The 13,188-nt window shown below is 37.1% G+C and overlaps 1 protein-coding gene across 1 annotated transcript in view; it reads left to right on the top strand.

The window, feature by feature from the left end:
* The window catches only part of LOC137617397 (rab GTPase-activating protein 1-like), a 170,631-nt gene that overhangs the window by 6,485 nt on the left and 150,958 nt on the right, over nucleotides 1-13,188 (top strand). The window lies entirely within an intron of this gene.

The following is a 13,188-nucleotide window of genomic DNA, read 5'->3' as shown; positions in this document are numbered from 1 at the left end:
TGTATTTATTGTCTGGCCTCCATTTTCTATGCACTCGAAGGAGACGAAATGCAAGATGGATGACTTCCAAGCTTCGAAGCGTCTTGTCCCCCCTCTCTCCTACCCCCTTCCCCAGCCAATCCCCCTCTCCACTCCCCAAACTTCCCCCTATCTCGTCAAGCCCATCATCCCCTCCGCTTGTTTTAGTTATTTCAACAAAGCCAGACTTAAGTGAACAGAACGAGGATTGCGAAGGAGGAGGAGAAGGAAGGAAGGAAGAAGAGGAAGATGAAGTAGTTGGCGTTGGCAGGAGGGAACAAACATGAGAGATGGGGTCCTTGCAAGGCGCCTTCCCAATAACTCACGGATGTGTACGACGTCAGAGATGAATGCGTAAACGCCAGCCAACGCGGTAATAAATGTCCTCTAGAGCGCAATTATACGCGCGTCCAGTGGGTTAAACAAGGTATATGCGCCGAGCTAATAATGACGCACTAACACCTCCAATAAGGGTATATTTCATGGCGGGGGGGAAATGCGCTTGTGAGGGGAGGGGGACCTTTGTCGTGGGGGTTTTTGGGAGGGAGGGGGGAGAAAAGAGAGTGTGTGAGAGTGAGAGAGAGAATGGGAGAGCCACTTCGCTCCTTTTAGGAAGCTATGGACGGTGAAATACGATAATGCTGCTTATAATAGGAAGGGGGTAACGAAACATGGATCATTTTGCTGATAATGCCCCCGTCCATGAAAACGGCCATTTCTTCTTGAATCAATTAGAGGAAGCCGGAGGAGAGGAGACAATTACAACGACCGAAAAGAAGAAGAAGAAGAAGAAGAAGAAGAAGAAGGAAATTCAAGTGATGCACTGAAATGCAGCTGCAAATGGAATATCAATAGATGTCTTTAACTATTGCAAAGAATAGAAAGAATAATTAAATGTGAATTGACTATTCTTTATCAGATAATTTCTTTAATTACTTTAACTAAAATGCGATAGAGTACATTTCTAACCGCCTCGAACATCGGATTAAATGCAGAGATCATTAGAACTGGCTACCAAAGGCCCTTTAGTAGCCCAGACTTGAAGAAAGGATGAGGAATGGCATGATGGATCTCTAAGGCTTTTAAAAGAAGGGAAAACAGAAGCAGGAGGAGAATCACAGAGCTAGATAGTAGAAGTAAAGAAGACGATATTTACAATAGAAATGTGAAAAAAAATGGTTTTCTGAAGGTTTTACCTGACTGATAAAAGGATAACCGAAATAATATAGGAGAGAGAGAGAGAGAGAGAGAGAGAGAGAGAGAGAGAGAGAGAGAGAGAGAGAGAGAGAGAGAGAGAGAGAATTTAATTTAATTTGATTGGAGAAAATGAAGCAATCTTACAAATTACATCGAATAAGTTTGTGTAACTTCAACATTTTGGATGAAGAAAAAAATGTAAAGTATCTAAACTATAAAGTTTCTTTTATAAGAAATATCTTTAACTGTTAAGATTTATGTAATCTAAAAAAAACTACTGTTGTTTACAAATAATTGTATCCATCAAAGTTTCATTCTTCCCTCCAATAAATGGCTTTTTATAAAAGAAATTTCTAAGATTACTCCCACAAATAAATGGCTTGTTTATCAAAGGCATTTCTATGAACATTCGCTCCAATTAATAGCTTTTTTATTAAAGACATTTCTAAGAAAATTCCCTCCAATAAATGGCTTTTTTCAAAGATATTTCTAAGATCACTCCCTCAAATAAATGGCTTGTTTATCAAAGGTATTTCTAAAAACATTCCCTCAAATAAATAGCCTTTTTTCAAAGACTTATCTAAGATCAGTCCCTCAGATAAATGGCCTGTTTATCAAAGGCATTTCTAAGAACACACACTCTAATAAATGTCTTTTTTTTCAAAGGCATTTCTAAGATCACTCCCTCAAATAAATGGCTTGTTTATCGAAGGCATTTGTAAGAACATTCCCTCAATAAATGGCCTGTTTATCAAAAGCATTTCTAAAAACATTCCCTTTAATAAATGGCTTGTTTATCAAAGGCATTTCTAAGAACATTCCCTCCAATAAATGTTTTCTTTTATCAAAGGCATTTAAAAACATTCCCTGCAATAAATTACTTTTTTATCAAAGGAATTTGAAAACATTCCCTTCAATAGATGGCTAGTTTACCAAAGGCATTTCTAAGAATATCCCCCCCAATAACGGCTTGTTTATCAAAGACATTTATGAGAACATTCCTTCCAATAAAAGGCTTGTTTATCAAAGGCATTTCTAAGAACATTCTCTCCAATAAATTACTTGTTTATCTAAGGCATTTATAAGAACATTCCCTCCAAAAAATTACTAGTTTTTCAAAGGATTTTCTAAGAACATTCCCTCCAATAAATTACTTGTATATCAAAGACATTTCTAAGATCATTCCCCCTAATAAATAGCTTGTTTATCAAAGGCATTTCAAAGAAAATTCCCTCCAATAAATTAATTGTTTATCAAAAGCATTTCTAAGAACGTTCCCTTCAATAAATGGCTTATTTATCTAAAGCATTTCTAAGAACATCCCCTCCAATAAATAGCTTGTTTATCAAAAGCATTTGCAAGGACATTCCCTCCAATAAAGGGCTTGCTTATCAAAGAAATTTCTAAGAACATTCCCTCCAATGAATAGCTTGTTTATCAGAGACATCTCCAAGAACATTCCCTCCAATAAATGGCCTGTTTATCAAAGGAATCTGTAAGAATATTCCCTCCAAGATATGTCTTGTATATCAAAGTCCTTTTTAAGAACACTCTCTAATTTATAGATTGTTTATCAAAGGTATTTTATGAGAACATTCCTTCCAATAAATGTCTTGTTTATCAAAGGCAATTCTAAGAACATTCCCTCCAATTTATAGCTTGTTTATCAAAGGCAATTCTAAGATCATTCCCTCCAATTTATAGCTTGTTTATCAAAGGCAATTCTAAGAACATTCCCTCCAAATTATAGCTTGTTTATCAAAGGCATTTCAAAGAACATTCCCTAAAATTCAGGCGCCAATGACCCTGGGAACTGTAACTCCAATCAACTTACTATAACTAGCCATCTGTATCAAGAGAAACTAGAGAAAATGAACCTCATACTTGAGAGAGACTTCCATTTAATCAATTGTCTTCGCTCTAACGCTGCGAGTGTCAGATCGGCCGTATATCCTCGGGTCAGCTTAGGTCATCAGGGAGCCATCATTACGGAGAGGACTTCCCCCCCCCCCCCTCCCCCCTTAATGACCCAACATCAGTCCTACGAGCGGACATCAATCTGCCATGACACGACGCTCCAACACGATATCAATTTGCCCTGTGATTATACGACACTTGTTTCCGGAAGTAGAGGTTGACCCTCTTCCAACCAATTCATCCTCCTTCTTATCCTCCCCCCCCTCCCCCACTGTATGTATGCTCCCTTTCTACTACTACTACTACTACTACTAGTAGTAGTAGTAGTAGTAGTAGTAGATTGTATCCTTAAACGGCTTCAAATTAAATCACCTCGTCCCCAAGTTTCTTCGAATCTCCCTTATATGATAGAGAGCAAGTGGCTTGTTATATATATATATATATATATATATATATATATATATATATATATATATATATATATATATATATATATATATATGTATTTATTTATTTATTTGATTATTTATTTATTTATTTATTTATGTCTATCTGTCTATAACTATATATATACATACATATATATATATATATATATATATATATATATATATATATACAAACATATATATATATGTATATATATATAAATATATATATATATATATATATATATACATATATATATATATATATATATATATATATATATTTCTATAACGTTCAAGGAGGAGAGGGAGTAGTCCTATTCTGGTGAGGGGGCTGGGTGTACACTCGAAAACTCTACACTCCCACAAATTATCAAACCAGCGGGTTGTAGTTAGGAAAGGGTCTCTCTCTCTCTCTCTCTCTCTCTCTCTCTCTCTCTCTCTCTCTCTCTCAAGGTTACTAACGAAAGCGAGAAGTCAGTGTTACCATAAGAAGTCTAAAAAATAATTCATTTATGGCGCTAAAAAAAAAACATGTAAATAAACAAATAAATAAATATCAGAGACAAAGAAACTCGCCTCCGTCACGCACTTCGTATTGCATTTGTTTCAAAACTGTAAGGCTGAACTGGAATTCCAAAAATTCCCGAAATTCCAGTGCTTTTAATAAATAGAATTTCTTCATTCCTATACAGATGACACCTGCATGCAGCGGCTGCAGCGTTGCCAACTGAAATTTTCATCTTTTGGTATTTTATCCTTACAGAGAATAGTCAAATGCGGTTGGTAACACTGCGTGGCTATGCGCTACGCTGTCACTTAGATCATTTAGATGCAAGACTAAATGAAAGTTTGTTATTCGCAAAAACAATTTGACAGACAGAGCATCTGATCTCTATGGGAAAATGAAAGTATTTTAGAATTCAGGAAGAGGTTTCAAACATCACGTTTTGTGAATATATATTTTGTTTCATCTAGAATTTGGAATTGAAGTGGAGCGAGATTTTAAATTTTATATTGTATTTTTTTAGATGGGTTTGCAGTCGAGAATTCGTCTTTTTAGAGAGATTTTTCGTCTATTGTGAAATGATATATTAGCTGAAGAAATATTAGTGTAGGGTTAATTAAACATAAGTCATATACCATTTCTCTATTTTGAATTCCAGAATAATTATAATAATAATAATAATAATAATAATAATAATAATAATAATAATAATAATAATAATAATAACATTAGCATTAACATTAACATTAATATTAATATTGATATTAATATTAATATCAATATTAATATTATTATTGATATTGATGTTGATATTAATATTGATGTTAATATTAATATTAATATTAATGTTAATGTTAATAATGGCTACGTTAATTTACTACCAATTCAGTAGAACAAAAAAAAAACTAATGATTATGAGCAAACATCAAAATAGATAATTGTCTAATTTAAAGTCTTATTAAGAATTTTGAAAAGAAAAAAAAATTACTAAAACCATCTTTTCGTCAAAATTGTCTCATGTTTTAATTAACAACCGAACCCAATAAAGCGTCCGTCAACAAACATTAACGATTTCCCTCTATTTAAAGGTTTAAAGGCCGCTCATGAATGGCAGAGACAAGAGACAGGGATATTGCCCTAGCAAGCAGGACAATGCCCTAGAGACTTATCATATATACATATGATCAAAATGACATCTCTCTCTCTCTCTCTCTCTCTCTCATATGATCAGCGCCCAAGCCCCCTTTCCACCTAAGCTAGGATCAAGGACGGCCAGGCAATGGCCGCTGATGACTCAGCAGATAGACAAACCTCTAGGTTTTTCCAAAACCCCCAATCTTAGCTCACGAGGAGGGTGAGGTTGCAGCGACCAAAGGAACTAACGAGTTTAATCGGGACTCGAACTCTAGCCTGGCGATCACCAGTCAGGGACGTTATCACATCGGCCACCACAATCCTAAGATAGAATAGAACCCGTTGCCAAATTGATTGAGATAAAAAATAGAGAAATATGAAGTAAATTGAGTTGAATAACAGATCTGGGTAAAAAACGAATGTAGAGGAATATAAGAATCCATGTTTGGACTTACCGTCATCCAGCTCGGGGACAGATTCTTTAACCATTAGCACCCACTTGAGTGAGTAGATTCAGGATTGCTTTTTCGACCATCTCTTATATTGCCCTCTCTTTTTAACAGTATGGGCACATCGTTATATAATAAAGAGCAAATGTCTGGCTACATGTGTAAATAGATTTCTTTCCTGTTACGCTGAGCGGCATTGCAAAACGGTCTCTCCCCATCCCTCGGGTATGGAGACAGAGGGAGTAGTCATACCCTGGTAAGAGGGACTACCCGAGAGGTAGTTAGAAAAGGGAGAGCAGGTGGGCAGGGTTGAATCTGTGTATGTGTGTGCGTGCAGATCTGATTATTTAGCCGTCATTTTTGACTGGCCGTGTATACTAGGTTGTGTATATCAGGGCACATCATAAAGTATGTATTCATACACATGCGCACATCACACTCGTCGCAAAACAATACATGAATTCAAAATATCCCGAGAAGCCTCCAGATATCGTATACCAGCGTTGCCAATTTGGCCTTTTTAGGCTAAAAAAAACATCAAATTTGGCCTTTTTAAAATTAGTTGGCCTTTTGGCCTTTAATAATATGGAAAAAAAAGGTGGGCTTTAAATACTATATATTTGGCCTTTTTCTACTAATGGGTCGGCCTTTTAAATCTTCTGTTGATTAGAAGTTGGCCTTTTCTCATTTAGAAAACCTGGCAACATACTAAAGCGAAAGCCTTTGACCGACGAAAATTGTTTATCGGAGAGAATCTATCAATCCTGCACCCACTTCAAAACACTTTAATCAAGATGGAGTTGTTTCGTTAGGAAATGAATAAGTTCACACGGGGTCTCTTCCGCCAAGTGTAATTTCATAAACAAGGCCGTAATTCCGTAATTATTCAGAAGACATAACAAGGGTTGACTGGGAATATCGTCCGCCACTCGCAGGGGGGGAAGATTTCTTTCTAATTTGGGGGGCTGGGGGGCGGGGGGCTGGGGGTGTGTGGGGGGGGGTCACTGGGATGGAGCTAAACAACGGATTGCTCAAAGGGAAGATGATTAAGGGAAAAAAAGTGAAATAATTAGATAAAAGCATAAATGAATTAAGGCCTAAGGAAAACGTGTTAACATTGTATTTGATTATCCCGAGCCGAGACTGTTAAGTCGACGACACCGTTAGAAACTTGAGGAAAATAGCCTGTATGTCAGCGACGGCTTGCGTCTTTACACGAAGAAAACAGCAAGGGTCCGGAAGGTCGATATTGCTTCATTTAGGAAGTGGGTGATGGACCTTAAGGTCGTGCTATTTCGAGTAATGCTGTGACGACCACCAGTGGTTGAAAAGTTAGAATCTAATTGTTGCCTTTGCTGTTTTTCAGTCTCTCGTTGGTTTAATCATTGATATTTCGTTTTTATAATTCGGATAATGAAAAATAGATTATTGTATTCAAAATCTGTAGTGATAAATGTATTCTGGAAATTATAAAGGATTCGTCCTGCTAAATTCTAAATGTAGTTTGTCTTGGGGTGATCGTTAACAATATAATTGTATGCTTCGGTCATTTTTGACATTTTTTTTTAAATTAGTCTCCCAGTTTTTTTTTTTTTTCAATGAAAATCGTAGTAAACATCTCTTTTAATATCATTACAGTTTTTTAAATAATTTATGATAATTGTTCATTACTTCTCTTGTAGTTTATATCCTTTCCTCACTGGGCTATTTTGCCCTATCGGAGCTCTCTGGCTTCTCCAACTATGGTTGTAGATTAGCTTATAATAATAATAATAATAATAGGGAAAAGGGGAAAACGGAAATACTCATTGCGTGTCATTCAATTTTGTTTGACTTTTTCAGTATGAAAAGCAAAAGAAACACATTCGTGACTCAGTTATTCAAGTTCTTTTAAACATAAATAGTTTCTCTTATCTGCCAGATTTATCCGTTAGAAATTAAGCATTGTTTAGTCTTGAATTTACAATATTATTTGGTTTTTGTGCATAAGAATTTCAAAACGAAAATTAATTTTGCTTTCATTTATTGGATAAGTTGTTTTGCATCAATTCTTTGAAAAATTATCCCATGCTCTTCTCTATTATTATTATTATTATTATTATTATTATTATTATTATTATTACTAGCTAAGTTACAACCCTATTTGGAAAACCAGGATGCTATAAGCCCAGGGGCTCCAACAGGGAAAGTAGCCCAGTGAGGAAAAGATATAAGGAAAAATAAAATATTTTAAGAACCTTTCTTAGATGGTGATGGAAAAGTCATTACAAACACAATGTTAATTCTTTTAGCAGGTCTTCCACTATCTTGGGGTAGGGTTCTCTTGCTTGAGGGTACACTCAAGCACACTATTCCATCTTATTTCTCTTCCTCTTGTTTTGTGAAAGTTTTTTATTGATTATATAGGAGATATTTATTTTAATGTTGTTACTGTTCTTGAAATGTTTAATTTTTCCTTGCTTCATTTCCTCATTGGGCTATTTTCCCTGTTGGAGCCCCTGGGCTTGTAGCATCCTACTTTTCCAACTAGGGTTGTAGCTTAGCAAGTAATAATAATAATAATAATAATAATAATAATAATAATTGCTATTTTCCCTGTTGGAGCCCCTGGGCTTATAGCATTCTGCTTTTCCATCTAGGGTTGTAGCTTAGCAAATAATAATAATAATAATAATAATAATAATAATAATAATAATAATAATAATAATAATAGTTGATAAAAGGAAAACATAGAAATGAATGTTCTCTAAGTAGGTACATTCTCATTAACGGATGGCAAACTGAAATTGAATCTTTCAATCCCAGGGACAAATCATTAAGGGAGTTTTTACAAATATGAATGATATCAGACTTGAGGACACTCTCATTACATAAAGGCAAACTTTCCACTGACTGACTAAATCCATAAAGACTATATATCAGTTTAGTGAGATCGGTGTTACTGTATGGGCATGAGTCGTGGTATGACAATGAAACCATATCCTACAGATTTAGTAGATTTGAAAACTTAGCCCTCTGAAGGATATTAGGAGTTAAATGGCAGGACAGCATTAGAAATAAAATTATTAGAGAGATTACTCGAGTGCCGTATGTGGGTAAGGTCATGGTGAGGGGCAGATGTAGATGATGAGGGCATGTTCTTCGCACTCCCCAAGAAAGATTAGTTCACCAAATGTTCAGCTGGGCTTTACAAGGCACTAGAAGAGTTGGAAGACCCAGGTCTACATGACTGAGGACTATGAAGTGTGAAGTGGGAGATGATGAATGGAGAAGTATTGAATTAAAAGCCCCAGATAGTGATGACTGGCGAAATCTAACCGAGGCCCTTGACGTCAATAGGCGTAGAAGGAGATGATGGCGTTGATGATTAAAGGCAAACTTAAATGAATGTTAAAAGTTAAAAACTTACAGACCTACGGATACCATCAAAGGAAGGTGTACAAGGATAAAAGCTCCTGAACACATGATGAATTTCATCATCAACGAAATGCAAACTATAATGAAAAATCAGATTTTGGAACATTTTACTCCACGAAGGTACTATACGGGAATAAAAGCTCTCAAACTTTCGGACAATCTAAGTCTTTTCGTCCGGGAAAAACATACGAAAATTGAAGCTTTGTAACCAAAGGAAAATTTGATTTCAGTAAGATCTCAATCGTAGGCCTATTCTCAAGTATTTTCAATACAGTACCACCTCGTGCTCCAGCCAAGTTCACCATAGAATTGGCCTGCGAATCGGCACAGCGATCTCTCCCCTTATTAAACACACCCTTCCCTTTCCAAAACACCCCTTCCCCTTACTATACACCTTCTCCCCTTTCCACACACCCCCTTCCTTCGTTATAGGAAGGGGAGGAGCGTTGGAATACAGCCTCTAGCCTCCAGCAAATGACCAATGGAAAACCTGTTACTTTCTGGTTACTCTTCGTAAAATATAGCATTCCGAGCGCTCACCCCCTCTATCTAATACATAAACTAGCGAATTTCCCGATATCACAGCGCAATGCAACAAAATCATTTTACGCGCTCCAAACGATTTGAAAAGTAAGGGCGGTGGTATATTTACGGGCAAAACTAATTCATGAAAATATTAATTACTTACAAAATACAGTGGGGAGGAATGTCGTGATATATTTATGAAATGAAAAGGATAGTTGTAGACGAAGAGAGTACGACAATTTTGGGCAAAAAGAGTACGAAACCTCGTCATCTTGGACCAAGGAGAGTACGACAATTTTTGACAAAAAGAGTACGATGGCTCGTCATCCCGGATTGAGGAGAGTACGACATTTTTTGACAAAAGTAGTCCGATTGTTTGTCATCCTGGATTGAGGAGAGTACCACAACTTTGAACTAAAAGAGTACGATGGGTCGTCATCCCGAACCAAGGAAATAATACGACAATTTTGGACAAAAAGATGACGATGGCTCATCATCCCGAACCAATGAGAGTACGATAATTTTGGACAAAAAGAGTACGAAGGTTCGTCATCTCGGATTGAGGAGAGTACGACAATTTTGGACAAAAAGAGTACGATGGCTCGTCATCCCGGACTGAGGAAAGTACGACAATTTTGGGAAAAAAAAGAGTACGAAGGCTCGTCATCCCGAACTGTGAGAATGCAAACGAAAGCCAGAAACGATTCCATCTCCATAGATATATCCCTATTTTTTTTTTTTAATTCGAACAAGACCTAGACAAATGACGGTCGAATCAATCTAGTGTCCCCCTCCAACAAGAAACTCGCATCAAAACCCACTAATTTTCGAAAACCCGTCCAGATAAGAGTAATTGTAATGGCCGGTCCTGACACCCGTTGCTTTGTTTACACCGATATTAAAATCCCGCGAAATCCGCCAGCATGGGGGTCATGAAATTGGGTCTGAAGCCTGAAAAACGCCGAAATAAATAGACACTCATAAATATCAACAGGAAAATATCTTGATTGGGGGAGAGAGAGAGTGTGTGTGTGTATATATATATGCGTGTCCCCTACGTGCTATCCTGGAATTTAACCGTATATGGATGAAGCCGTGCGGCAATCGTTTACCCCACTTCGACCGCGACTTTTTTTTTCCGCGCGTTTTTTAAACTGATTTTTTTTCGAAAGGGGCGAAACAGTATGAAATAATATTCGTGCAAATGGCTGTGAAATTTTTGCAAAAGTGGATAAAAGACGATAAAAGGAATGAATAGGGAAGAGAGGGGTGAGGCAGAATGGAAAACAGAATCGATATGCAAAGAAATAAATTATTGGATTAATTCAGACATAAAATTATTAGACAAAGTTAATTTCATTGTCATGATTTTGACTTTTTATATTTTCCTCATTATTCCCTAGTCTATCAATGACAGCTACTGATTAACGTGGATTATGAACCACGTACCAACATCCATTAGGAAAATCTATTTAAAGATTTAAAGGCCACTCATGAATAGCCGGGGCAAGGGACAGTGATATTGCCCTATCAAGCAGGACAATGCCCTAGAGACTGACCATATATACATATGATCAGCGCCCAAGCCCTCTTTCCCAAGGAGGGCCAGGCAATGGCTGCTAATGACTCAGCAGATAGACCTAAGGTTCTCCCAAACTCCCAATCCTTAGCTCACAAGGATGATGAGGTTGCAGCGACCAAAGAAATTAACGAGTCTGAGCGGGACTCTAACCACAGTCTGGCGTTCCCCAGTCAGGGACGTTATCACATCGGCCACCACAACCCTATTGCTCTGTTTCGAATCTTTTCATTTTTTAATTCGAGTTAATGTTTAACTTGGATTAGGAGCCAAAATCAGCCAACAGCTGATTGCCCAATGATAACAGGTCGGTACCAGTGATGAATCTATTCCTTTTAACATAGCAACATTTGATCTATGGAAATTGCGACGCCATAGTTTCTAAATCAGTCACTGAATCACTTTAGATTAATCGATATCGTAGTTGACAATTTCTTCTTCTTCTTCTTCTTCTTATTATTATTATTATTATTATTATTACTATTATTATTATTATTATTATCATTATTATTATTACTTGTGTATGCGACCCTTTAAAAATGATGGCTAAATATTTAGATAGATATACACGCATACGCAACCCCCTCTCTTCGGGGTATGACTGCTCTCTCTCCCTTCTATCCGTAGATGATATTATTATTATTATTATTATTATTATTATTATTATTATTATTATTATTATTGGATTCCATTTGTGAATTTTGGCCATATGGCCCTGCACTGGAACTCGGAAGGCCATTCATTGCCCATGTGCAGTGTGAGGTAAAACTTAAAGAGATTGAACAAGATGAAAAAGTAAGCCATAACTGAGGCATAGTTTGAAGGCTAAAAAAAGTAACTAGAGTGCGGAGCTGAACGGACATTGGAAAAACCTGTTTTGTGGTGGCCTGGTGGTAGCGTCCTTGCCTGGTGATCGCCAGACTGGGGTTAGAGTCCCTCTCAAGCTCATTAGATCCTTTGGTCGCTGAAACTTCACCATCTTTGTGAGCTCAGGATGGGATGTTTGGGGGAGCCTATAGGTCTATCTGCAGACTGGCGTTCGAGTCCCTCTCAAACTCATTAGTTCCTTTGGTCGCTGCAACTTCACCATCCTTGTGAACTAAAAATGGGGGATTTGGGGAATCCTACTGGTCTATCTGCTGAGTCATCAGCAGCCATTGCCTGGCCCTCATTGGTCCTAGTTTGGCTGGAGAGGGGCCTTGGGCGCTCATCAGTTTCTAGGGTATTGTCCTGCTTGATAGGGCAATGTCGCTGTCCAGTGCCCCTGCCATTCATGAGCGGCCTTTAAACTTTTAAATAGCAGCTATAGATGCCCGCTTGAGATGCACTGATATTAAAACTTTCCTACTAGGTATATTATTATCATTATTATTATTAGAACGTGAAGTCACTTTAAGTCAATCAATAAGTACGGCTGCACAACCTATTCTTACACCAGTGGGTGACCGGATGTTGGCCAGAAGTTCTAAAATTACTAGACATAATAAAGAGTTTTTTTTTTTATCTCACTCAAATCACTTCGTCTTGCAATCAATTCTCCTATTACTGTATATATATGGAATTCTCATAATGCTTCTGTGTTCCCTGACTCTTGCAACATTCTCTCCTTGAATGAGGGTGAACTTCTATCTTGGCCATCTAACCCTCCCATCATTCTACCTTTTCCATATAGTTTTATTTTATGCAGATCATCTTTCCCACTGTTATCCCTACATTAAGGGGTCGGTTGCCTGATGCGTCCTCTCCAGTGCCTTCTATCGAAGGCTCATCCTCTTCCACCAAACCTCTTATTTCCGTATTATCCTTCACCTTATATCCCCATCTAAATCTAGCGTGATTTCATGCAGATGTTTAATGATAAATTTGCAAGAAGCTCTTGCTTTTCAGGGTTCATTGTATTTTCCTGTTGAAAACCTGAAGTCTCAAAGGACTTCCAACTCTTGATAAAAGTTTCTTTGAAGTTCTTAGGATCAAATGAAAGCGGCATTGTGAGTTTAGTGATTGAAAGGCCAAATT

The sequence above is a fragment of the Palaemon carinicauda genome, chromosome 23, assembly GCF_036898095.1.
Source record: "Palaemon carinicauda isolate YSFRI2023 chromosome 23, ASM3689809v2, whole genome shotgun sequence".
NCBI lineage: Eukaryota > Metazoa > Arthropoda > Malacostraca > Decapoda > Palaemonidae > Palaemon > Palaemon carinicauda.
The sequence above is the reverse complement of the archived record's forward strand: the minus strand, read 5'-3'. Positions and strand labels throughout refer to the sequence as shown.